Below are 26664 nucleotides of genomic sequence, written 5' to 3'. Positions count from 1 at the left end.
TATCACAAATATTACTGGTATCATTTCATAAGAAGCAAAATAGCAGAAAGGGGTTTATTTGGTCATTGGCACGTAATCTACAAAAGGCACTGCTTTTGTCAACTGTAACAGCGACTAGTGCTGCTTCCCCTAGAACTACCGAACGCGGATGATCAGACACGGAGTGGACCATTCAAGAAAGGTCAGCACATTTCCATTTGTAAAATAAAAATTACAAAAAGTCCCACCAGACCGTTGTAGCTTTCTTTGGCCAGGGACAACCTATGAAGTGTAGCTTTACCCACACTCTTTCTTCCCTACCCCGAAGTTAAAAGTTTTCATGCAGGTTAGTAAGCCACAGGAAGCAGCAGGTAGAAACCATATTAGATTCAACGAGATCAAAGTCTTACTCTAGGAACAAACAAACAAGGGAAAATTCCATGAATGGATTTGTTCCAGTTTTACCTGCAGCAATTACTAAGCACAGTTGTCCAGCAGAATTTCCTATTTTAAAATTACAATTTCCGATTTTAAAATTTCCTATTTTAAAAATTACAGAAATTTAAAGGATGCAGCATTGGAGAAGAGAATCTAGCAAAAGTTATCAGTTACAGAGCTTACTGTAAGGAGGCAAAAATAAACTCACCGTCACTGTTTGCAATGATCCTTCATTTTCATTCTAAAATTACCCTTCACCCCACAGAGACCAATTCAGTCTCCCCTCCCTTTTTTAAGTGCAAAGATCTCATTTGTGAAGTTCTGAGTCGCAACACAAAACAAAATTTAACCTTCATTTATGCTGGTAGCACAACTGGTGAAGAGCTGTGAAATCCAGCACCTGTAACATAAAACTTCCACACACATCTTGGGTCTACCTTGAATCAAATTATTTCACAGTATGACAAGATTCATTTTATTTTGAGCAGTATTATACAACCAAGCAAAAGCTTGTGGGTAGCAGGAAGGAAGAGACACAAATACTGGGGTGAGAGGGCTCAAAAAAGAGGTTATAATCAACCATAACACAAACCAATTAGAAGGAATCAGAAGTGTGGTAGTCAGTTTTCATTTTTTTAGGAAGGGGGGGGTGGGGAAAAATGGAAAAGTGAAATTCCCACAATGGTTGAATGAGGCAAAGGAACTTATTTCCCAAACTGGATGTACCAGACTTGTCATTGTTTAAATAGGATGCTGGATATTTGAAAACACCACCCAAGTCCAACACCCAGCACTACAGGTACGACTGCTCATCACCACTGTGCAGAAATACCACATTCCTCCCAGCGCACGTGTACAGCTGCACTGCCTCGGCAGCAGGACAGGCCACCCCACCCACGGACCCCAGCCATGATGCTGAGACCACTCTAAGTGGTTTCCACACTTTCCCTCTCACAAGGTCCCTCCCTGCAGAGGGAAGGCTCACTTGGATGCTGCGATTCCCAGGCCAGCACAACGCAGCAATTTGCAATGATAGCCTGCTCACCTTCAAAAAACTGTACCGTAAAGTTGTAAAGAGCTGCCCATCAGGCAGCTGAGACATCCCTAGTGCTGGAACAACAACGTAATCCCAGATTAACTAATCCTCCTCTGACAGAGCTGTGCATAGATTTCAGGAACGCTGCAGTGAACAGTGACAGGGGCAGGTACGGGCTTTTGGCCGGAAGCCTGCCAGATACGTCGTCTGTTTGCAGAAGCACAAGAGACCGGGCATATATGCATTTTCTAGCCCTTCTAGGAAACAAAAACCATACTTGAACTATCAGTGTCGCTATGTCTGAGCCTGACTCGAGGACAAATCCCGGTAATTTTATCGGCTATTCAGGGACACTCAGAGAGGATCACAGCGCTCCTTGCTCCATGCCAGTTCTGGGGTCAGGCTCTGGCCCCGAGAGCAAAGCCAGTCCTCAAAATACATTGACAGCATATGCAGAACACACACAATAAATACACTAATGTCCTTTCCCCACAAAGGACTGTATGCAGTTTTTTTGGGCTTATTTAATAATGCTATTCATAGCTAGTTATTCATTATCCACACACGCTCTAGGTAATATGTCATTTAGAGTCGCATTTTTGCTGCAGACTTAGCAGCAACTAGAAGCGTAACAGTGACAAGGGAAGATTTAGCGGCCAACGCAAGCATTTTCAGAAACCTGTTTCAAGAGTTTTGGCAAGTATTCACTCAGTGAAAGAGCACAACCTGACCTCATTAGTATATTAATAGTGCATGCCTGGAACTTGGGCAACGACTAACTCTTAATTTAAAATACAAAGGTATCTTAAATATTTGGGAGAGTGGGGGAGAAAATACGATGCAGAAGAATTTCTGTAGCAAGTTGTGCTTGGTTCTTCTAACAGTTGTCAGTGAAACAAGCCTTTAGGCTCCAGCAGATCTTTCCCAACACCAGCTACTGTAACACATGCACAGGCAGTATCAGGGAGAAAGCGAAGAAAAGATTCTTCTTGTTTCCTAAGCAAAGAACTTTCACTCCAACAAACACTAGAAAAGAGCTGTGAGAGCTGGAGTACCTGCTGCATATAAACAGGCTAACTCTCAATACAAACAGTTTTTCAAAGTTGGTACTATGAAACTCCAGTGGGAGAAGGGTAATCACTATTAGTGTGAAGAAGTTTGATTGTAAGATTCCTTCAGTATTGGGAATCTGTAGGTTTATTAGTAACCAGGTGAATACTTAAAAAATAAAAATACGGCTCTCAATATCAACATTAAACTGTCCGATGAAATTTCTACCTTACATTACACTGCCAGAACCATCTTAATTATTTTATTATTCATTCTTTGAAGAAAGGCTGTTTACTTGAAGGGAGAACGTAACACACATTCTTTCTCTTCTAAGTCCACAAACACATAGAAAGCACTGCAGGCTACTGATGGCCTCACTTCTCGCCACTGATCTCCAAAAGAATTCAGAAATTTCACATTCACAGCCTCAAGATAAAAGCCATGTCCAGGCAGCGTCATATGAAATATCCGTAGTCTAACAGTGATCAAACGTCCTGTCTACTGCGACCTGCCTTCGGAAAGGACTAAAGCTCAGAAAGAGAAAAGGGAGTTACTTCTGAATATGAGAACCCGAGCCATCTGATCAGACACAAATCTGGGACATTCCTAAGAGAACCGTAACTTTCCAGCTCCCACAAGGAAACTCAAGGTACAATTACTTACCGTGAGGGATTAGACAACAGGAAGGCAATTAACAGCTCAGAACAGCCTAGCTGCCACGAGCGTGTATGGGAATGTATTAGGCGGAGTATTTGGGTTTGTTTAAAGCACTACAGCTGGAAGCAAAGGAAGAAGTAAGAACAAAATACCGGCTTTGAAAAGAGATACAGCACAGCTCACATGACACCAGCTCCAAGCCCGCTGACACCTACGGGACAGCGTGTCCTGCTCCAAGCTGTCAGCTCGGCTATTCTTGGGCTATGGGCAAGCACATGTCATAGGTAGACTGGAAGGGGGATCCCCAGGAAGGGACTTCCTGGAGGGTCTTCAAATAGCAGCCAACAGCACACAGGCACTTTATTATGTCAAAAAAGGTACACAGATTGCACAGAATTGTAATTCTACAAAATTCTATGGTGTTTTTTTGAGATTCTCTCTTTTAAAAAGTCTAACTACAGAACCACTATTGCAATTATATTTTTAAACATGAAAATGTTGAAGAAAGAACATGAGAGTGTCCAATACAACTGCTTAAAACCAGTGATTTTCACCCCCATTCCAGTTACTGGCACTCTCCTGAGGAAGCGACCACATTTTGAGCTACATTTTACTAATCCTGAAGTTAGGTTGGATATTAGCTGCAACATGTTAGATAGGAGTTATTTTAGACTACTGAAGAAAACCATAAACACATAAAAAATGTTTAAATCTCTTTAGCCACCCCTTGCTCCATCACTCCATTCAGGCTACACAATGTGTACGTTAAGTACGTTAATGGATTCCAACAGTTACCATGAAACTCTTCCTTGTAATTAACATAAGCATTTGGATGAGATGTAGCACACCAAAAGCTGCATCTTCATTCCTTTGAAAAGGAATGATCTTCTCAAAGTTACTTGAATGAGTTACAACCTCCCACCTCACTCAGGCTATGCGGGTCAGGAGTATCTCACGCTAAAAGAAGCTGTTTCTACATACAGCATCATGTGAATGTAAACCACACTGCAGTAAAAAGGCTGAACTATATAACATTTCAGCTTAGTTAAAGCATGTAATGTCTCATTAACTGACAGCGATATTAAGAGGTAATGAATTTTCCTTCAATCTTTTTTTTTTAAGTAGCAATCTTAAATGCAACACTTAGTTCACCAACATCTAGAACCACTGGTCACCATGTCTAAACCAAAGTTATGTCTCCCCATCTAACTCAGTCTTTGACCTGCATGAGAAGTGGGAGAAAATAGATCTACTATCCTGGTGTATTTAGGATATAACTCTACTAACAACTGGACCAAGACCAACAAATTTACTTTACATGTCACTTCTTCGCAGCAACAGTATCATTGACACAATACAGCATCAAAGAAATCAAATAGGGAAGAAAAAAAAGCTCCTCAACACACAACCAAGCAGTGACAATAACACTCCAGATTCAGTCTCACTTCCTTATTATCAAATGGGGGGGGGATGGAAGGGGAGGAGTTGCAGACAAATAATTGAAGATTTTTTTTTTAATCTGTTTAAACAGCCAAAGACAATAGTAGGAAATAAGAGGTCTTGGAATAAGTTCTCTTAACATTGGTACTTTTTTACTTTACATTGTTCTAGCTCTGCACTTTTACTTCTCAAGTGACAGGCTTTTTTATTCCTGCTTCCAAATTTCCTAAGAAGCTTTGCAGGGTCAAACGTTTTCAGACTGGGTCTTGACCACGACAGTAAATTAAAACATTTTTAAATTGCGCAAAGCATCACATATCTTTCCAGAAAGTGGACAAAAGAACAGGATCATCATCTGTGAAAGGCATTACAAGAACAACCTAACAGCCTTCTGGAATGACTACGAATACTCAAGTATCTCGTACACGTAAGTGCCCAATAACACATATGCCTCAAAAATCCACACACACAAAAGGAAGGATTGTATACAGTTCACAAAATCTCTTGCAGCATTTTCCAGCTTTTGAAGACAGATTTCCACCCTATTTTAATCAAAACTGAAGCATTTACCTCTACCTCCAGAAAAGCAATTATCTGCTTTGGGAACTATACACTAAAAAAGAAAAGAAGTCATAGCAATTGGGTTCCAGTCCTGGAGAGAGGAGTGGGTAAGCGGAGCAGACAATCACGTTTGTGCCACTGGTAAATGAAGCGCAGGCAGGAAGATTTCACCGAAGCTCTGTTGATGCAGCATTACTTCCAGGATATTCCAGCCAAGTAGTGTTAAGGATGTATCTCAGTTGTTTTAGTATTTGGGGTCAATTTTAATCAGCCAGACAAATTCCAAATTACCTGGCTTGGCTGCCAGCCAATGTAATAACTTTTACAACTGCACAAGTGTCAGCAGTTCAGGTTACTTTCAAATACTGGAGTTTATGATCATTCAACATTAGCAAAATCAATCACCCTGTATATATGCCATCTCTGTTTTACAGTAACAGACACAGGCTCACTTCCCTCTGCACCAACCACAAAAGTACATTTGTCATACCAAAATCAGAGGGAACTCTCATGAATACAGAATCCACTGCTATTTCCAATTATTAAAATATCAGTACTTAGCTGCATAGTACAAATAAAGTGAGACATACGTTGCCTTGGTAAAGCTTTTAACTTTCTAATACAAGACAGACATCATGGCAGCATACAGCCACACACAAAAAATGGCAGCTCCCATATAACTGAATGGTGCAGGGTTGTTTGCCTGTACCTGATCCCCTGGGGGAAACAGCTTCTGAAAACAATGGAAGGAAGTGAAAGATTTCCAATTAAATCAGTGGACAACTTAAAATAAATAAGTATTTGAGAATATATAATGGAACGCAGTGTAAAGCTGCTTCACTCCTCCCAACAGATCTTACGGTATAAGCTGAGAAATTTTGAAAACAATGCACTGAAAATACCCAAGGTACCAAAAACTTCCACCTCGTTTTCTTCAGGTTCATATCTCAATAGTTTTGCAGGCAATTCAGTTACTCTGTAAGAATTCAGATAAATTTAACAACATAGTGGGGAATATGACCAAAGCCCACGTGGGATGAGCGGCTTATTCTCTCAAACTACAACTTGATGTAGGTTTGTCTGTCACCATGTGCCCTCCACTCCACAGGGGAACAATGAAAAAAGCAGAAACACAAAATGTATGTCCAACTATGCCAAAACACCTAAAAAAGAAAAGACTCCACCCATGCAGTAATGTATCACAGTCTTTAAGCACCCTGCCACTTACTGTCACCCTTCTGCAGTAGTTACTACTGCAGCAGTGCATACAGTGGCAGTATTCACAGGTAACCTGTAGTTTTTACTAAGCAAAGGAAAATAAAAACCCTCTCATGCAGTCAGCTCCCCTACCACGTCCCAAGCTGCAATTCCTCTTTGGGTACCTAACTGTCCTCACGCCCCACGCCGCCCCTCTGACGCATGAATGAGTAGAAAGCAAACCAAAGCACAAAATCCCATCGAACCCCGTGGTACCTTGCAGGTACCTGACAGGTGGGATTCTCAGAGCTGAACAGCCCAGGGCACTTGGTAGCAAAGGCCAAGATCATTAGTTACCAGACACTCATTAAGGAGCAGAACCTCATCACCATCTTGGCGTTCAGTCTCACACACCCTACTGCCCCAGGTGCAGCTCCTCTCTAAACCGGCCTGGTGAAACAGCTGTGACTAGTCTAATCGGGCATCACCGTGTGCCTCTGGATGCCTCAAACCCAACTACAGGCCAGTGATTTGCTCCCAGATGCATAATCAATGTGATAGGACCATGCACCTCTAAAGTAGACAGCAAAGCAGCATACGAGGGCTCAGTGTTACAACCGTTTTCTGTACCAACACTGCACCTTCCTGCAGGACGCACCAGCTGCTTCCTTCCCCGCGCCTCGCGTTCAGCTCTGCTGCTGCCCACAACACCGGAGGAGCCAGCAAACCCAAACACTCCAGCCACGGCTAAACCGATCCTCACCGGTCAGGGACACAGCACGGGGTGGCATTGCGCAGAGTGGCTCTTCTGTAATAGATATTGGAGGCTTCCAATATACAAAGAATTGAGACTAACAGTGAATAAAATCTGGCAGTGCACATAAACCGGGCTCCTAGGTCAGCTGTCAGTATCCGCAGCGGAGGCGCTGCCAGTGGAGCCCAGGCTCTGCCACCTCCCCGAGCCATCAGCACGCTGTTCACTGCGGGCTCCCCAAAGACTGGAGCGACGCAAACTATTTTACAAAATAAACAACACCACATCAGTAACACCTTCTTCCTCTCTGCTGCCCAATAATATTCTTCCTCTTGCTTGCTCATAAAATAAATCTGTCAGGATACTATATGAGATTACCTATATATTTAAATTATGATCTTGGCTTATGTTTACATTATCGCTCTGGTTCAGGGTACGTGCCGTGGGGAAGGCAGTCCAATCCTAGGAGAGTATTATTTTCGAGTGACTTTTATTGTCCATTATCTTACACCATTTCTGTCACAGCTATGATGTCTGGTAGGAATAGTTCACAACAGAAATATCTTTGTCGTTAGTATTCTCATTGCAATTTAGTCAGATCAACCTTTAAATCTCATCCATCATACTGAAGAGCTTTGGCAAAGCAAGCGCGTAATATATGCTTCCATGCAAAACCTAATTACAGGCTAGGTTAAAAAGCCTACCCCATTCCTTCTGCAGTGCAAGGTGACAGGAAATCCTGAGCATCCCTTGGTTTCTCACTCTCCCTTTTTGCTGGTGAAGTGTGTAACCCGTTCATTACAGCAGACTGATTCTGTCTGGCACATGACAAACTTACTTGAACCTAACAATTAAACTTCTGACAGCGTTTCCAAAAGCAGAGAGTATTTACTGTAAATGCTTGACAATTTTTTCCTCTCTCCTCATCTCTCTCAACAGTCACCTTATGATGACTGGAAATTACCATAAGCAAATAGCAGTCTAACATCCAAAAAAACCCTCATGTTAATGTGAAATACACACCTGCCAACACTGAAAAAAATATGAATATGAATGTTAGAGGAAACAACATGAGGAATGCCACTGAAATGCATGAGACAGGAGAAAATGCTGCAAGAGCAGAGTTAAGTAATACAATTCAGTAAAAAACAGTTCAGAAAGAGCTGCCTACCACAGTGCCCAGCTGGCCAGAGCGCTGCGGTGGCAAGGCTGCCTACCTGAAAGGAGGTTGTGGAGAGGTGGGGGTCGGTCTCTTCTCCCAGGTAACAAGTGATAGGACAAGAGGAAATGGCCTCAAGTTGCATCAGGAGAGGTTTAGACTGGATATTAGGAAATTTTTCTTCACTGAAAGGGTTATCAAGCATTGGAACAGGCTGCCCAGGGAAGTGGTTGAGTCGCCATCCCTGGAGGTATTTAAAGGACGTTTGGCTGAGGTGCTTAGGGACATGGTGTAGTGGTGGTCTTGGTAGTGTTAGGTTTACAGTTGGACTCGATGATCTTAAAGGTCTTTTCCAACCTATACGATTCTGTGATTCTGTGAAACACCACCAGCCCCGCAAAGGAAGGACTCTACGGTTTGTCTTACCAACAGCTCCAGGTTGCAACAAGGGAATTCAAGATAGAACTGTAGAGTACAGATATATCACCAGTAAATAGTTTCAAAATTTTAGACTTAGCATTAAGATGAAACCATATGTATAGATATACACATGCAACTGTAACACAGCATGAGTTATGTACACCTGCAAAGCCTGAGAAAGCATAAAATATATGGAAGTGTGAACAGACTCTTAAAAACAATATATTAAGATCACTCAGTTATACATCTTTGTTAGATTTAGTAATGCCATCCATGACCAAAGTGCTAATATATTATCTAATATAACTTTACTCATCCTCATTGACGTAAGCTCTAAAGGACAAATGAAAACTAGCAGAAATCAACTTCCCCAGCCTTTAATATCAAGGGAAGCTTTAAAGGGTAGGCCCTGGATCTAGTACTAAAAGTAATAAAAGCATCAGTCACCAAACACACGTAAAGACAATAGTTGTGTTTCAAAGTAAAATTTTATCAGTATTTTTAAGTACTAAGGACCCCAGCTGTGTTTTTTAACTCAACCTTCATTGAGTTTCATTCAACAGATGGATATTTTTGAAAACTTTCATAAGTGTAGCCTCATCCAACCTTAAATAACTCATATTAATAGAAGTTACAAATATTCAAACTATGGAATTGGCCTCACAGTAAGAAAATACAAAAATATATTTCTGTATTTACATATTCAAAATTTTACAAGTAGCTGCTGCCCAATCAAAATGCAGAAAGCAAGTCACAGCCCGCAGTGAAAATTGTACCTGCAATTCATAAACCCCTAAAAAGGATGAGAATATTTGTAACAAATCACACCTTCCATTTTACAAACGTTGGAATTACCCTGAAAGCACGTGCAGATGGGTTTGTATTAAGACTTTGTGCCGACCTTTTGTTAAGACTTTGTGCAAACTAGATTTTCGACAGCCAGTAACAGTGCTGGCTTCTCAAAGACTGAAAATCCACTAACTGAGAATGCTTTAGTAAAATGACTGAAAAGCCTTAGAGCTTTTTCATACTATGTCAACAACTGATAGTCATTAAACAAATGCTGTGACAGACACTGTAATTCACTGTTCCATACCTAGAAGCAAAATGACATTAAGTCAACTATTTAAGCTATTTGGAGCCATCTCACTGTAGATGTCAATAAAACAAATGCTTCCTGCCAATGATTAAGTATCTGTGTCAAACTTCCCGCTCTCTTTCAAATCACTCTCTACATCCAGCTCAGGTCCACATTCCCATTTTAAGCAAGCAAGATTATAATTTCAAATACTCTGTATTCTAGTTTGGGGACAAATCTAGCAAAATGACTTGAAAATAGCAAGCTCTGACACAGTATTCTCCCCTCCCCGACTGTATTGCTATGCCTGAAGATGCTACTTGAGTTTATACAATAAATTTGATAGAACGTTTCATATGCCCATTACTTTCATCAGTTCTCACCAACAACCAGGAAGGTAGTTAGCTTAGTTATAATTTCGGTTTAAAAAGGTTAAGTTAAGTTAAGTCAAATTAAGTTAACGGTTAGATTTTGGTTTTTTTTTTTTCCCCTGTGTTGTAGTATCAGCTCCCCAGAACTTGGTCCCAAATCAAAAGACATAATTGTTTGTGTCTTCTGAATACACTCTAGATGCTATGTAGCTCAATCCATCCATTACAAGGGATGGTTTCACACAGCTCCTGTTAAACAGTCCTAGGATCAGTGCCAAGGGTACTTGGTGATTTAGAGTTATGACAAATTAATCAATGTGATAAGGTAAATGTTCCTTTCCACCAGCCTACCTGGGCTATTCCTACCTCTTATTTCACTGCACAGAATTTCCTAGTGCAACACCACATGTAAAATATTTATGTACAATGTTTGTGTAAGATGTAGATAAATATCAAATACACATTCCCATCCAAAATTGAGGTTGGATAGTGGTCAGCGGCATTTAAAGTGACAATAGTTCCTCTGAAGAGAGATAATACTGTAAAGACAGCACAGGAACAGCAGGTTGCATTTTTCCCCAACTAGTTTTCACTTACGTATGTTTCAGATAGAGTAAGAATTTATATTCTTCTAGTTGCAATTTTGAGCCTTCCAACTATATTCATTTTTACAACCTTTGAAACATTAGAGATAGACCTCTCAGGCCACTACTGGTGCTAACGAAACATATGTTAAAAATAAACACATACTAAATCTACCTGGAATTTTACTGTATTGCTTACTAAGCATGCAACAACATGCTCACCTTTTAATTTATAATGCAATAAAGCTTTCAAGCCTGAAGCCAAATTATTTAAGAACACTTCTGTTATCCTTCTCAGAATTCATTCATTTCTGATGAAGGAAAGATTAAATATAGGCTGGAAATATATTCATAACGTATACGTTCACAGAAACTGCCAGACATTTTCACATCATTAAATCATAACTGAAATAAGTAACATCACATACAGCTATGAAACGCGCACTGTCTGTACCAGTACTGTCAACTTCATTATCACGCTGGCTGTGCGGTCTCCCTTCCGCATCAAGGGAACAATCAGCTATTTGCACATAAGTAAGCAAACTTACTGTACTACCAGCAAGGTGACAATCTACATGTGAAATACAAACAGCTTCCACTCTCGATCAACATCTGAAGAGCCCTTGTAAAAAAGAAGACCCAAAAATTGAGTAGTAGGGAAGACTGGTTGTTCCCAACCTATGGCAAAAACATCCAATTTAAGCCAATCCCTAAAGTAAGTTTCTACCACACACAACTAAGAATCCAAACTACTTCCACAGCTTGTTCCTATCAAGACACCTTTAGCAACTAGCCATCTCAAACAAGAGCACAAGCAAACAGATCATCTTAAGTCAGTAAGACAAAAACAGAAGTAACATCCAAAGTACAAAACGAAAATTTTAAATAAGCTCTGCTGCTACAGCCCCAAAACCCGAACGTGGGAACTGTTCAGCCTGGTCTGTTCTCAGAAAGCTTCACAAACGTATGACCCGAAATCCTCACAGTTTTCTATAAATACATATATACATACGTGATTAGAAACACCACCACTTAGCACTGATAAATACCGTTTAACTAGCACACTTCCAAGCACTTGACAGATATTAAGCAAACCTCACAAAGATACTTCTGAAATATTGCTGTAATTTCTCAAATGTTTGAGGAAAGCTTAGGCAGACCAAAGTAAAAGAGCAAGCCCATGTCAGATGGGCTCAAAATCCATGAAACCTGCTGTAACCACTCTGTTCATGCAGTTTATCTCTAGAGCCATTAACTTGAGTCTTTAGTAGCCAACATATCTGTCCAAGTACAGGGAAAAGGAACGGAGGAAGACACAGATATATATAGATACAGATACATGTTCACCCAACTTCAAAACATCAGTGCAACAGCTTGAAGTATTTACATTTCTCATAATCAGAAGTAAGAGGAAATGATGCCGAGAATTATGCAGCCCAGCCCATCTAAGGATTCATATGATTCAAATCCAACGGCGACTTCAAAGCCACCTCATAAAACCCTATGCAAAACTTCCAAGCAGCCAGATGCTAGCATTGCAGGGAGAGCTGTCACAGCATCTGGATCTCGCGAGTAACAGCCAACCGGAAGCAGAAACTCTTCCCCGAGTAAAAAGATTTAACATTTTTCGACTTACAAAAATAGCTATGTTAGAAGTATGCTTGTATTTTTTCCACCTCAAAATATGCTGAATAAGACTGTATTATCAATATCACTATAAGGTGTCTTATCCATACTAAACAAAATAGTTGGCTTCCCTACACGTTCCTGAGTATCTGGAACTAATGGCACCAGTTTTCCAAAAATTAATGCAGCTCTTTAGTTTATATCCACACTTCTATACCACTGTATGTAACATCTCCATCTCCTTTCCCACATGGGCACAGTTTTCCTTAAAGAACAAGATTCATTCACCAGTGCCTTGCAGATCAAGGCTACAGGGTAAAACAAAAAAGATCTGTTCTTTATAAAGCCTGCATAGCTACTTTTATTACTTATTTTGATGACAGACAGGGTTAATGAAGTTCTTGCAGAGAACTCTCCCTTTCCTGGGCTAAATGCCCAAATTCTTTCAGGATTCACAAGACTTGTCTATTTAAATTGGGTCCAATTTTTTCTTGCTACAGAAAGGCCTGCACAGAATGTTCTGAAGAGAAACTGGGAATTAACCTTTCAAGAAAATTATAACTAAATGTGCAAGCTCTGTATAAGAGACAAATCACATTTCACACTATATTCTGCCCTCTATGTAACAAATTTCTATTATTCTAATAAGCTTCAATATTGAAGCATAAACTCAGTAGTATCAGATTATTAAAAACTGTAAGCTTACTCATGCAAACAAAAATCTTCTATCCTGCCCACCCTGCAGTCAGGGGAGGTTGGGAAGGAAGTGCCAAGACACTGCATTGATCTCAGATTAATACTATGCTGTTAGAACAGAAATTCACCTATTTGAGGGAGCTAGAAAAAAAATACGCTTTACTTACCAAGACAACAGCTCCACAGTCTCACTTCCAGTTTGTCTGAAAAAGCTCTGCTTTGTACCACAAGGTGCCTTTCAGACATTCCCAGCTCTACAGCGATATATTGACCAGAGACTGAGCAGTTTCTCACCATACAGGTACAAGAAATCGGCAGAGTGGAGAAGACTTGCCCTGCCCTGGTTTGTCCTTCCCCCTAAAACTGAGGGGGGGGAAAAAAACACAGTTGTTTTGCAGACACTACACAGTCCTTCAGATAATAACAAAAGCAGCACTTGTGTCAGAGAGCTTGAAACCAAAGAACTAACAGACGTTTGCAAAGGCCTTTACATTTTGTTTCCAAAATGCAGCATCTGTTCTATCCACCACCAGATACCTCTCAGCCACAGCCATGATGAGAAGTACTTAGGGTCAAAGTGCTAATGCAATTAAAAGAAAGAAACAAAAAAGTCCAGCTGAGGCATAGAATACAATTTAGCTTTTAGCAAACCATGAACTAAGTAAAATTTACATTTCCAACTATCCAGTTTTTCATTTCATTCCAGAAATCATTTCCAATTACCAGTTTTTAAGAGTAATTACGCAGAACACAGCCGAAAACATCTACCATGGACCAGTTCATCAGCATTCAAAGACAACTGTTTACCATCAGATACTTGCACAAACACAAAGGTTTGTTTCAGAAAAGAAACACAAGTATTTACAGTATTCCAAAATAAGCTACAGTATGGTTTAGTAATATCAATGCAAATTATGTTGACACCTTATTAATACCTGTGAATAACACACTACTACTCATCAATAGAAATAATTTTTCAAGACCAGCAAAATCCACGCGCAGCTCTCCCCGACTTGTGAAGCAGCAAGCAACACGGGCAAAGCAAGTGCAAAAGCAGAAAAATAAAAATTATAAAGAGCAGTGACAGCAAAGGATCAAATTGACCTAATGTAAAACAAACCAGCTTCAAGAGCTCCTAGAAAAAAAGAAATGAATAGCGATGTAGCAATTTATTTGGAAATAACATGGATTGCTGTATTAAATGTCCAGACTTGACTGGAGTCAAAGATGGGGGCAACACACGCCTGTCCTGACTCCGTACTCTACATTGCTCTAACCCCTAGACAGTATCACAAAATAAACGTGGATCACCACAGTGATGTCAGCAGGATCCTGCAGGGATTTACAGGCATTTGGAAAGCAAAAGGAGTGTGTGGGCAAGGTTTCTATAAAAACAACAAAGCTGTTTCAGTAGCACACATTCCTGTGAGCGGACAGAGTTCCCACACTACAACCAAGAGCTGCATAACAACTTGTTCTAAAAGAGTAAATGTGTGGAAAAGGGGAACATGCAGGAGAAAAATAAGATATTTAAATAAACAGAAAATATTTATTAATGAATTTGCAACAGCTACCAGTCAGTTGACAGATGCGGACTATTTCAGCTCAAACCAAGGCAAGAGAAAGGTGAATCCAAAGTCTCAGAAATGCAAACCCTCGGTGTAGGGAGGCAGAGGCAGGACCACACCGTCCAGTTTTAAAGGTCAAACCTAACCTTTAAAACATGGGAGATGGCAAGGAGAGTTGCTTCGGCACAGCAGCTAGCGACCCCAGCTCCAATGCATGACAATTCACTCCCTGAAGAGTTTACCATCTAAACCAAGCCAAAAGCCTACTAGTAAAATGATGGTTAGTCCACGCAAGGACGTAACTGCCACATGCTCTCAGCAAAATGTACAGCCATGTACTTGCAAGCACCAATATTTCATGCTATGGTAACAGCGTGAAGGAAAAACTATGGACAACAGCAACTGAGTCTGGAGGGAAATTAATTCCACATATTGGATGCATGAACAAAAGCTACCCTGGTTATTACTGCTGCCTGATGACTTAAGACTAGATATAAATTTAAATATGGTCCTGTATAACAAATTAGAGACAGTCTCCAAAGGGAAACTATATTCCCCACATCATCTAGCTGCTTTTATCAAACTCATTAGTGCCATCTATGACACCAAAAAAACCAAGCAAGCTGGCACTCAAGCTGTCCCCAATTTCAGATGAACAATAGGAAAGATAACATGCGACTTCAGCAAAGTCTGGTAAGTCTCGTGATGAATGATTCATTTCAAAGTTTGCTTCCTTTGGAGCACCACATGCAAACAGGTTGTTTAAACACACACACACAATACTCATCTCCTGCCAACCTAGGCTTCACTTTCACTTAAGCTTTTCTAGCTGACCAACTTCTCGCACACCAGCCGGAGGAAAGACACTGCCAGCTTCTCCTGCCAGTCCCGCTAACTCCAAAATAAAGCTGACAAAAGGCAGGAGGGCACCTCAGAGACCCGTGCCACGGCCACACTGTGCTGGAGAGAAGACACCAGCACAGAGCTCCCACACACAGCTGCCTTTAGGAAAATGTAAAACCAAATACTCCAGTCACATCTAGGCACACCTTTTGAAGTCACTAGGAGCAGATGGTCCGAGCAGTGCTGAAATATTGTTTTTCATTGCCCTGTTATTGATGGAATGAATGACACTGAGGCAGTAAATATTTGACCTTCCTATTCTGAAAATAAAGTTCTTGTTTCCTTCATTACCCCTTTGACGTTTTTCTAATCCATAAGTAAACAGAAGGGGGGGGGGGGGGGGGGGGAACAAAAAATGGGAACACCACAGTGTGATGTGCTTACAAAACAACCAACTCCAAAAAAACCTGGCTGAATCTTTGAAAACAATATGCACCTCATTGAGAGGGCCAATTTACAGTACATTACACCAAAAATGCTCCACGGTCTGTTTGTCCATGAGAATGAATCATGGTTTACCCCCAGGAAGAAAGAAAAGTGCAACAAGAACACAGGCTCCTTCAGGGACTTAGTAGATCCTCAAAAAGCCATCACAGATGCTGAAACCTGCTTCTGCAGTAGAAGCTCCATCTTGAAAATATACAACACAAAAGCATAAGAGAAGAAAAGCCAGCAGATTACACGTCAGCATTCACAGGTAACAAAAGGAAGAGACTTCAGCACTAGACTATTTAGCATCTCTGGCCTTACCTACCTTAGGCTTTCCAGAAAATTTCCCACCGTTGTACTGCTTCCAAGAGCTAGCATGAGCAATGATGGATGCTCCCCAAACCCAGGGTTTCCAAGTCACCAGCAATTTTCTTGACAACACGTACCTCTCTCCCACCCTACAGCTCCAAACTTATTCTCAACGGGTAAAATGCTACAGAAGGAGGGCATGCCCCTTTGCTACACAAGGATCACCACCATCAGGTCACACTGCTGTGGCAATGCTGGCAGTAGCAAAAGGAGCAAGGGGAAAGGCAATTTCAAGAAGAAAAATTCCACTGCCGGGAGATGACTTTATTCTATCTTTCCATAGGCCAACTGAAACCCCATCGAGTCGGAGCAGATTTTCACTTTAACATGGACAACTACAGTGAGAATTTAAAACCAAGTCAGCCATCCCTCCCTACTACAGAGCCAAACCCTCCCCTAGAGAACTGTGTGCTTGCTACACAGCAAAATGTTTGACTTACAGTAATCTGTTTCATCAATAGACAATCAAAAATATTTAAACATTATTTGCAGCACTTTTGACTTAAGTAGCTGAAACGTGATTAACAGTCTTTTCTTCAGAGAGACCTGCTGCACATTATCCCTCTCCCTGCATTACTGATGAAGCACAAAAGCTAAAATAAGTCATCATAGTCACTTTACAGTACAAACCAGGGAGACTAAAAGAAATCCCAATAAATAAGTCACAGAGTAAGTTATTGCATACCTTAATATACAAAGAACTAAGAGCAAACACAGGTAAAGAACCATACACAACACTGTTTACCCTTGGATGGTAAAGTTCTTACAACTGACATAATGTTATAAATTGAGTAATTGACCCGCAAGGAAGTAAGGAGCTCAACAGAGTTAAAAATTACCCTATAAATACCATAAAGATTAACAGATTTGTAATACCCACCCAAGAAGCACTTACTCTAAGTAGAATGATAATGAAAACACAGCAAGAATATTTACTACATAGTACTGAGTTCAGTATATACAGACTGCCACAAAAGGCAGCACTGGTTCTTAATACAGTGACAGCTGAAAGTCACCACTTAGATTTCCCAACTGATTAAAGGGTAGCATACAGACACACACAGTTGTGACTTACTTGCTTCTTTGGAATACATTCATGTATTTTTAAAAACCTTTTCAAGGTTTTTTGGATTTTTTTGTTCCAGTTTAACATTTTTGAGACTTACGTTTTGCACAGCTTTGACAGAAGAGCTAATAAAATACTGACAGCATGAAAGAATGAAAGCAGAACTTCCATGAATGGAAGAGGAGGGAATTTTTGTGTCCATGTTTGTTGATACCTACTCTACCCTGAGTCCCTACTCTAGGAGGAAAGGAACCGTAAAGTATCTACAGCTTTTCTACCCATCTCCTCGCTGTAATAACATACGTATGCCCCGAGAATCAGAACCCATCACAAATTCTCCAAGACAGGCTTGACATTCAGAGTGTTCCTATGCAAGAAACAAAATGTTCCAACAAGGAGAAAACCCATTCCTTTTCAGGACAGCAAAGACAAGTGTCCAGGTTAACAACAGGACAGAGATTTAAACTGAAATTCCTGAAAGGAATCGTATTGAATGTACTGTGAAGTTGCAATCCATCCTGTAGGTCAACATTCCCCAATTATTGCACCATCTGCAGCGATTTTGATCTCCAACTCCACAGTTTAAAAATCCCTAGGTTAAGAAAAAAGTTACTCTCCCAAGTAAAAGAGGACAGTTGGCTCTAAGGAAAGAAGACAAATTGGAACTTGTATTATCCTGAGCCACTTGCGCCAGGAGACAGCGGCTGCCTTGGAAGCGAGCACCACCGAGCAGCGAGTATGGATGAAACAGCTTGGGCTGTGCTACCTCCCAGCACACCGTCTCCAAGAGGGAGCAATCCCAACTATCCAGCACACGTTTTTCCTGTCAGCATGGACTTAAAGCTCCACTTCATGCACGCCATGAGTTTTCAACAGGCTGGTGGATAGTTCCCGCCTCATAGCAAGTGGGCTTCTCAAAGATCGAACAACAAAAGTAACTGGAGAACAGTATCTGTCACTGAGCTCTGCAAAATGAAAGACTTGCAAATCCTCCCCAGGGTGTGGAGCAACACCTGCTCCGTCAGCAGGCTGGGCTGGGCACGGGGTCACAGCCCTTATCAGTTCGGTTTTTGACCCCTGAAATACTAGCGCACTAGGTGAGGCGACTATGACTCACTTGGATATAGCGCATGGAGGAGCAGGACGGCAAAAGCGTCCCCCAAACGGACAGCATAACCAGTCCTGGGGAATCCCACCCAGATCAAATACCAAAGGATGTTTCGGGCCCGAAAGGTGGGATGCTGCATTGAAACAAGACACTGAGACCTCCTCAGGAAGGTCCCTCAGCTGTCTCCTGGCAATGCTGAAATGCATGGCTGGGGACGCACCAGCCAGGCTGTTGACAGCCATTCATTTTGTAAATAGCTGTGGCAGCACAAGACATTATCACCCCCCTCCTCAAAGGAGAATCTCTGCCCTTTTCTCTAGCATTGCCACACTCGGGTTTATTACCCTTGATTCCTCAGTTAGCTTGGCTTATGAGAGGTTTAAGCTCACCGAACTAGCATTGTCTGAAATGTGCCAGGGAGCATTCCCGCACATCATTCTGCCACCAGCAACACAACATCGGGAGCCATCTCTTGCCCCTAACCAGAAGGCTCATTCCCAAAAGGGGTTTCTGGAACAGCCTCTGCAGCATCTCCATGCTTGGAAAAACAACATTTCAACACAATTTCCAGCTGATGTTACACAAGCAATCCATCCACTGAATTAAAAAAAAAAGGCATATTACACATTATATTGAGATAAATCAGTCCAGAGGTGCAGCCACATTTTAAAGACATGGTGAACTGAAACATGCACGGACCGCTGCATCTGCCAGCTCCCAACAGAGAAATCAGAATAGCTTCAGAAGAACTGCTTGAAATTACGACCAAAACCAGTCAGTATTTTGATAAAACGACAAAATAAACTGCCTTCCTAAAAAGCAATTGCATTGGTCTGTCAGGGTTGGTGCCCGAGGTCTGTCCAAAGGCAGGGGATGGCTTGGCAACTACTTTGATTCATCATGTGAAGCACATACAAAGTTTGGAGTCCAGAACTGCAGACCTAAGTTACTCAAAGCAAATAAACACAGAAACTTTAAGAAGTGCCTAGGGAATATAATATACCTGTTAATAGTCCAGGGGGAAAAAAAACCCCAACATAGTGAGGAAACAACCATAAGGGAAAAAGCTTTATGCCAGCACAGCAACTTTTTAATTGAAATAGAACAATCTTACCATCTTCTGCATTTTGTGATCAGACATGTCATAACTATTTTAATAAGTTTTATAATTGCCATGGTGTACTAGCTCATAGAACAGCATATCCAATTTACAATCTAAAACTAAATTCATGTAGTTCTGTGCACAAACTCCACTTCTGCCATCTTGACATCTTAGCAGAAAACACTCAACTCTAACAAAAATAATTACGCCTTTCACACCCGCTCTTTTTCAGACTTCATTGCACTTGGACTCTATTAAAAATACAGATTTGCTACATGCTTCCTTGACAGTTTCTAATCTAGCTGATTTTGTTGTGTAAAACACAGCACAAGAACAGGACAGACAATACCACCTTATCTTACTGGAACACAGCAGACTCTAAAGAAGTAATTCATAAACTACCTGCAAGTCTGGTTTTTTGGTTTTTGGGGGGGGGGGGTTGAGATGTAATAAATAATGCATTCTGATTACTAAACAAGCATTTGTGAGGTTTCAAGAACGCTTTGGAGTACAAAATTCCTAGAGTCTCATTCACTTACACCATTTGGTTTCAAATAGATAGAGTCTGCTGTCGGTTCACTTAAACGTGTAACAGGAAACTCAAATTTGACTAAAAGGTCGTATTACATTACTACTGGTTTTATATGGAAACCTTTTTAGAAGTAAGAAGCTAAGGGGAAGTTTTTTTTCCTCTCCCATCTGCGACAGACAGCTGTTCACTGCCTGGAATCTATGATAGCAGACACTTAAAGTAGCACCAAGCTGAAGTAAACACTTTAGAAATTTAATTTCTTTAATTGTACTGACACCGTAAAATTATTTGCGATTTATTGCATCATGCCACATGATAAGCTGTACCATACAACTAAACACTGGAAGCTAAATATACTGTTTTAATTGAATAAAAAAATATTTTTTTCTGAAATATTTTAAAATGTTAAAAAACAATCCAAGAGACTTCTCACACACGTACAGCAATGGCGCTTACAGCAAGCCCAGATGTTTAAATACTTAGCACAGGTTAGAACTTGAAGTAATCTTGATCCAATCCAATATGCATATGAAAAATAAGCCAAGATAGAAAAAGACCTATCTACCCATAAAAATACTTGACAGCTTTACAGACTTCTGCATTCAAACCACTATTAAAAATAACTCCCTGTGGTTTTCTGTTTTTAAACAAAATTTAGCTTACAAGCTCTAGAACTGCCCACTTTGTCACACACTTACACAGAACCTTGGTTCTCCCTGTCCTACATTTCAGCCAACTAAAGACAGAAGCTTCCAATCTGGCTTTAAAAACAAATGCACACACCTCCACACACCCCTCCCAAACCCGTAAGAAATTTTTAAACAAGTATTTTATACAGCTTAATTTTCTATGTAATTTAGACACACTGCAGCAATTTCAACCTGCTGGGAAAAAAGGCTATGATTTTAAAGTCAGTTTTACATCTAGATCTTGCATGCAAATTTTTTGGCTTCTGTTTTTTCTTCAAAAAGAAAAATACTGTCTGGGCCAACATCACCTCTCAGTTTGAACACATGCTTCTTCTATCTCCTAGATACTATTGTTTTCCCCTCCTTTTAACTTTAGAGACACAGCTCAACAGTAAAGCATGGAATTCAGAAGTGGAAGAGACCTATTACATCACATCACATCCAACGTGCACTGCAGGCGACAGACTACTGCTCCCTTAAAAGCATCAGGCCAGAAGGGTCCAGCCGGCGTTCCCTGGTGCACATCCTAGCCCCTCCGTTGCAGCAGTCCTTTGATCCCTCGGCGGGTCAGCTCCCCTCTGGGAAAAGGCAAGGACACAGCTAGGGAAAACACAGATCGCCCTTTCAGCAGCCACAAAGAGTAAAGTGGTTCAACTCTCTTATTTAATCCAACTTTTTTTGGCTTTTTCCCTCCTTCTTTTTTGGTTCCTTAGTTTTACCCCAATTTAGTCAGCTGAGCCAACTCACCAGTATTCAGAAAGCCAGCCCAGGGGAACAGAGAACACAAGGGAAACCGTCCAGTTTGGTAGCACCAAGCTGTTTGATGTTAGCTCAGCCACCTAGAGACTCTGCATGACGCTGAAACATACCAAATCTTCCTGATTCTGCTATCCTCAGCTTTCAGATAAACCATACTTATCTTCTAGGGCACTTAAGAGATCTACCGATGAAAAAGCACAAGGAACTTGCTGAGTACTTGCATATGCCTGTATTAAAAGCTTTACAAAGGGAAGGGTGAGTATAATAAACACGGTGTTAACAGGACTTCCTAACAGAAGAAACTATTTTCAAGGCCTCTGCCTTTAACAGGACAAAGCGTTAATTCTGTCCATTTTAGACAGTCTTTAACTTCCGCATGATTTTATACTGGGAAAGGCCATTTTGTCCGGTCCACAGAGCGTGGCACGGATGCATGTGAGCTTCCTCTGCTGGCATGCCTGTCGTGTAACCAATAGCAGAGTGGGTCACCATTTTCTTGCCAAAAGCCATGTTTTCAGGGTCTTCAGTGATGAGTGGTATCAAGCCAATTATGAACTATATTTCAACTGCATGAATATTTAGTGTTTGCTTTCGATATTGCAAGAATGTTTTTCTTGCATTTATACCGGATACAAAGACACATATCACATAATTTCCTACACACAACCTGGTCAAGCATGTGAATAGGTGTACACTGAATTAGTCCCCATCATTCCCATAAAAGGTAAAACAGACTGGTTAAGTGAGTTTACAAGACAAATGCAGGAGTGTGTGTCACAGGTAGAATGGCTATTCACAACTTCCTTAATCATAATTCTGTGCTCAAACCATATAGAGCATCATGGCCACTGCCTATCTAGATGAGAGCTGAATCATAGTAATGCTGAGGAAGTTGCATTTAAAAACATGGTCACTCAATGGTAAAGAGGAGCCCAACCACTAAAATGAGGTTCCACGTATTTATTTTTCTCATTTGCTGGAGATAAACAAGCGTGAACAACCTCTTCTATAAACAGACCATCTCAGAAAAGCAAATCAGAATGACAAAAGCTAAAACACAAGTTGGGCTATTAAACTCATTTTCTGTAAGGGCTGTATCCCAACTAGGTGTTCATTTAGGACAGAGCAAAAGTCAGGCCCCTGAGGTCATACTGATGCCCACTTTCATAATTTCATTTTTGAAATCTTCCTCTAGTACTTCCTCTGCTCCTCCAGCAACATACAGTCAATTTTCTTGCTTTAAATTCAGAATGAATACATTTGATTTTTACCGCCTGCCCCACTTGCTGGCCGCTCCAGTTCACATGGTCTAGTCTGTGCTGCCATGTTGTTTGTTGTGTATACATTTTTCATAGCCTTGAGGTTAGATATATCTGGCACCACATAAAGTAGGAAAAGATGTTAAAGTACATCCACTAACTCGTCTTCTACACATCTAGAAAGTGCGTTCTGAAGGTGTGCGGGACGTGCACTTGTTGGTAACTACCCCCATTTTACAGCTAAGAAAGCAGAGGTAGACCAGCAGAAAAACCCACACAGGTATTTCTGGCTCCTATCCCCATACAAAAAAAAACCAACCCATTTTACCCTGAGTAAACAATCATTAATAGATCATTCGGTATGCAAAAGACTCTTTAAAGCCATCGAAAGAGGCCTTCAGACCAACAGGTAGGTCTGAATGAAGCCAAAAAGCATGCTGTAAGGTGAATCTCCCATTTTCTCTAGTACAGCCTCAATTATTACAAGAAATGAGAAAGCCAGTGTAGGCTCCATATTTTCAATGTAGATTTAAGTATTATATATTGACATAAAACTTTTCGGGTAGGATAACAGAAGGCAAGTACTACCAAAAAAAAAAAAAAAAAATCTGTTTCCCAGTGTGGGCTTGGAGTCCAAGTTATTCATTTTCACCTTCTTTTCTCCCAACAAAATGAATATTGAAGAATCTGAAAAGGTATCTTAAAACTTGTAGTCAAATTACACGTCCATCCTCTCTCGTAAAACGTGTATTTGTCAAGAAACAGAATTCCAGAAGAAGGGAACACAAAACAAGCGGAAGTGTTTTATACGTCGCAGGTGCTAAGAAACCAAAAGGTCGATTCTGTTCTGACAAGTTCCTTTAGGGTGACAGCAGTCACTCACGCTCCGTCTAGAAATCTCACTTCCCACAGAAGATGCTCTTTTTCCACCACAATAAAAGTTCCTCCCAGCCCCCATTTTTTTTAGGTCCCTAAGGCATAGCACCATAGGAAACAGGGGCAGCAACATTCTCAGCTAAAACAAGTTCCTTTTTTTTTTTCTTTTTTTTCTTTCTCTTGTTGCTTAAAAGAATTGACTGCCGCAAAGAATGTGGACAGGGAAAAAACAACAGTGGAAAGAGTTCGTCTCAATGTCAAGAGATGTCTCAAAATGTAAAAACTGTAGAAACGTTGCAGAAGTTAAACGGTTGCTTACAATGATTCACAAAAATGAACTTGTAAAGGAACCACTGCAAGACAGTCATAATCTGTCAGGAACTTGCATCACTGGACTTCTAATTGCTACAATATTTCCTATCAAACTACTTATACTGCAATAATGCCGTAGGCAATCACCATTGGCAGAAATATTCCGCGTGTGCGAACAGACAGACAAACAGATGGAGCTCAGAAATCCACCATTATTCTAAACAAGTATAAATCACACTTGAGAGAATAACATTGGGGGGGGGGGGTATTTCATAGTTCAGCTCTAACGTGCTCCCTCAAAAGCAATGTGGTAATACCTAAAGCGCTGGTTTTCTCTCAGAGTGCCTATCTTTTGAGAGAGCACACAGGAGAGCACCCCGAGAACAGGTACGCTCCTCTCCCAGGAGGGGATGGGGGGAACGCCAGGAGCTGCAGTTGCAGGCGACCATAAGGGAGAAGCGGCTGGGGAGGGTCTCAGGCCGGGGCCCAGGGACTGCCGGAGCTCCCGGGGTTCTCTCACCAGCCCCAGGAGCTCCCGGGATCTCACAGAGGGGAGACAAACCAAGGAAGGCGCATCCCGCGCTCCCCGCTGGGGCAGCGACACTTGGAGGGGCGCTCGTAGGGGAACGGCCCGGCCGGGGCATGTGTGCTTGGCAGCACGACTGCTTTAATGGGTAAAAAAAGCCCCCAAACACCTCCAAAAAAACCTGCAATGACACCAAACCGCGCAAACAGTCGTATTTTTATAACAGTTTTAACTTCGCTCAAATCTTAACGCTGCCAGACAACACCGCCCCGACCGGAGCCGATGACGACCCGCCAGCCCTCACAGCTCTGGTGACATTCCCGTTCACTTCCCACTCCTGCCCGGGCACGTGTCGGCCCCGGGGCCGGAGGCGCGGCAGCTCCGGCAAGAAGGAAGGCCACGAGGCGCCGCGGCCCGGACCCCGCGCCGGGACGGCTGCCCGCACGCCCCTCGGCGGCCCCGGCGCCGCGGCCGCACGCCCCCTCCCACCCCTCGCTCGACCCGCGGCCCGGGCCGGCCGAGGCTGCCGGGGGGGCCGGCGGAGGCGCGGCAGCACCGCCTGAGGGGCCGCGCGGCGCAGGGGCCCGCGGCGGGCACACCCCCGGCACGGGGCCCTCGGTGGCGCTCGGCGGCGGCCCTCAGCGGCGGCGGCCCTCAGCGGCGGCGGCCCTCGGCGGCGGGGCCCTGTCGTGCTCACCTGCGGCCGGCGAGGCGGCGGAGAAGCGCCGGTGCCCGTCCCGGAGGAGGCGCGGCGGGGGAGGGAGGCGGGCAGGCAGCCGCGGCCCCCGCAGCGAGCGAGCGAGCGAGCGGCGCCGCGTCCCGCAGACAACTTCGCCGCGCGCGCACGCCGCCCGCGCACGCGCTGCCCGCCGCCGCTCGGGCGCGCGCCCCGCCGGCTGCCACGCAGGCCGGGCGGGCCGGGAGCGCGCGGCGGGCCGGGGCGGGAGGCGGTGCCGGGCGGCGCTCTGCCCACCTGCGGGCCCGCCCGGCCGAGCCGCCGGCACCCGCGGCGCCGCGTACCTGGGCCGCTCCCGCTCCCGGTCCCGCTCCTCGGGGGGGGGGGGGGGGGGGGGGTGTTTTTTTCCACGTCCCGCGGTGCGTTAGCGCCGAAGCCCGGCGGCCCCTGTGGAACAGAGCGTGAGCGAAGCCCTCCCACCGCCGCCGCGGCCTTTCCTCCCCCGGAAAACGACGGTTTCCCCGCGCCCCGGGTGTCGGAAGAAAGGCCCGCGGCTCCCCCCGCCCTGAAAGACGACCCGGCGGCTGCTTGCGGGGTTCCCCGTTTGCAGCGGCAGGGCGGCGGGCCCGGGAGGAGCGCCTTCCGCGCCGCCTGGGCCAGCCGCGGGGCGGCGGCGGCCGAAGCGGAGGGCAGCGCGCAGCGGCGGAGCTGCCGCCGCTTCTCTGCGGGTCGTCCGGGGCGCTCTTGCGGGAGGGTGGCTCGGGCAGGCTCCGCTGGGCGCTCGGGTCCCGCCTCGCTGATGGATCCCGTGCATTTCACCGCCGCGGCCGCACGCCTAAAGCGACGCGTGTAGGTGCCTCTGCAGGAGCAGGGTCTGAACGGGGCTGGCTCTAAAATACACCCAACATTTCAGCTGGAAAATCCTTCACTCGCAAATTGCTGTGTTTTGCAGATGAAGACAGATGTTAGTACTCGGTATGTTTTAAGTTAAATTTGAACTTGACATTCAACAGGATTTTTCACAAGTTAACAAAAACCTGAAAGTGAACTTCACAATAAATAAAAATGAAACTAGCAGGTCTCGTCTAATTGTCTACACTGGGCGAAAGGCGCAGGGTAGCAGCACATCTGGTGAGAAACATGATTGCTCATATTTTGCCAACTTTTGTGCTCCAAGGCCTAGCTCCATCAGAAGGTGTTTGCTGGTACGACTGGGAAACTCCTGGTGCCGTCATAGCAGAAAGTGCTAATGCTGGCATGACTTAGAGCAGTCGGCAAATGAAACGCTAGGCAAGCAAAAGCACCTTTTGCCAGTACACCTTCATTTCTACTCAGCCCTTTGCCAGTTAAAATAATACAGGTTGTTTCTTTCTTTAAATCAGTCCTCTAAGCAAGACTAGTTGCCTTGCTGCAAGCGTTAGTGTGGTGCTTATTACAGCTGCCG

At 43.1% G+C, this 26664-nt stretch overlaps 1 protein-coding gene across 2 annotated transcripts in view; it reads right to left on the bottom strand.

The window, feature by feature from the left end:
* The window catches only part of NEK6 (NIMA related kinase 6), a 69420-nt gene extending 44042 nt beyond the window's left edge, over positions 1–25378 (bottom strand). For both annotated transcript variants that reach the window (XM_075519880.1, XM_075519881.1), the window contains exon 1: positions 25242–25378. The gene's annotated coding sequence lies outside the window, so the exon portion shown is untranslated. The remainder of the gene's footprint in view (positions 1–25241) is intronic.
* Positions 25379–26664: the final 1286 nt, after the last annotated feature.

The sequence above is a fragment of the Mycteria americana genome, chromosome 17, assembly GCF_035582795.1.
Source record: "Mycteria americana isolate JAX WOST 10 ecotype Jacksonville Zoo and Gardens chromosome 17, USCA_MyAme_1.0, whole genome shotgun sequence".
Classification (NCBI taxonomy): domain Eukaryota; kingdom Metazoa; phylum Chordata; class Aves; order Ciconiiformes; family Ciconiidae; genus Mycteria; species Mycteria americana.
The sequence above is the reverse complement of the archived record's forward strand: the minus strand, read 5'-3'. Positions and strand labels throughout refer to the sequence as shown.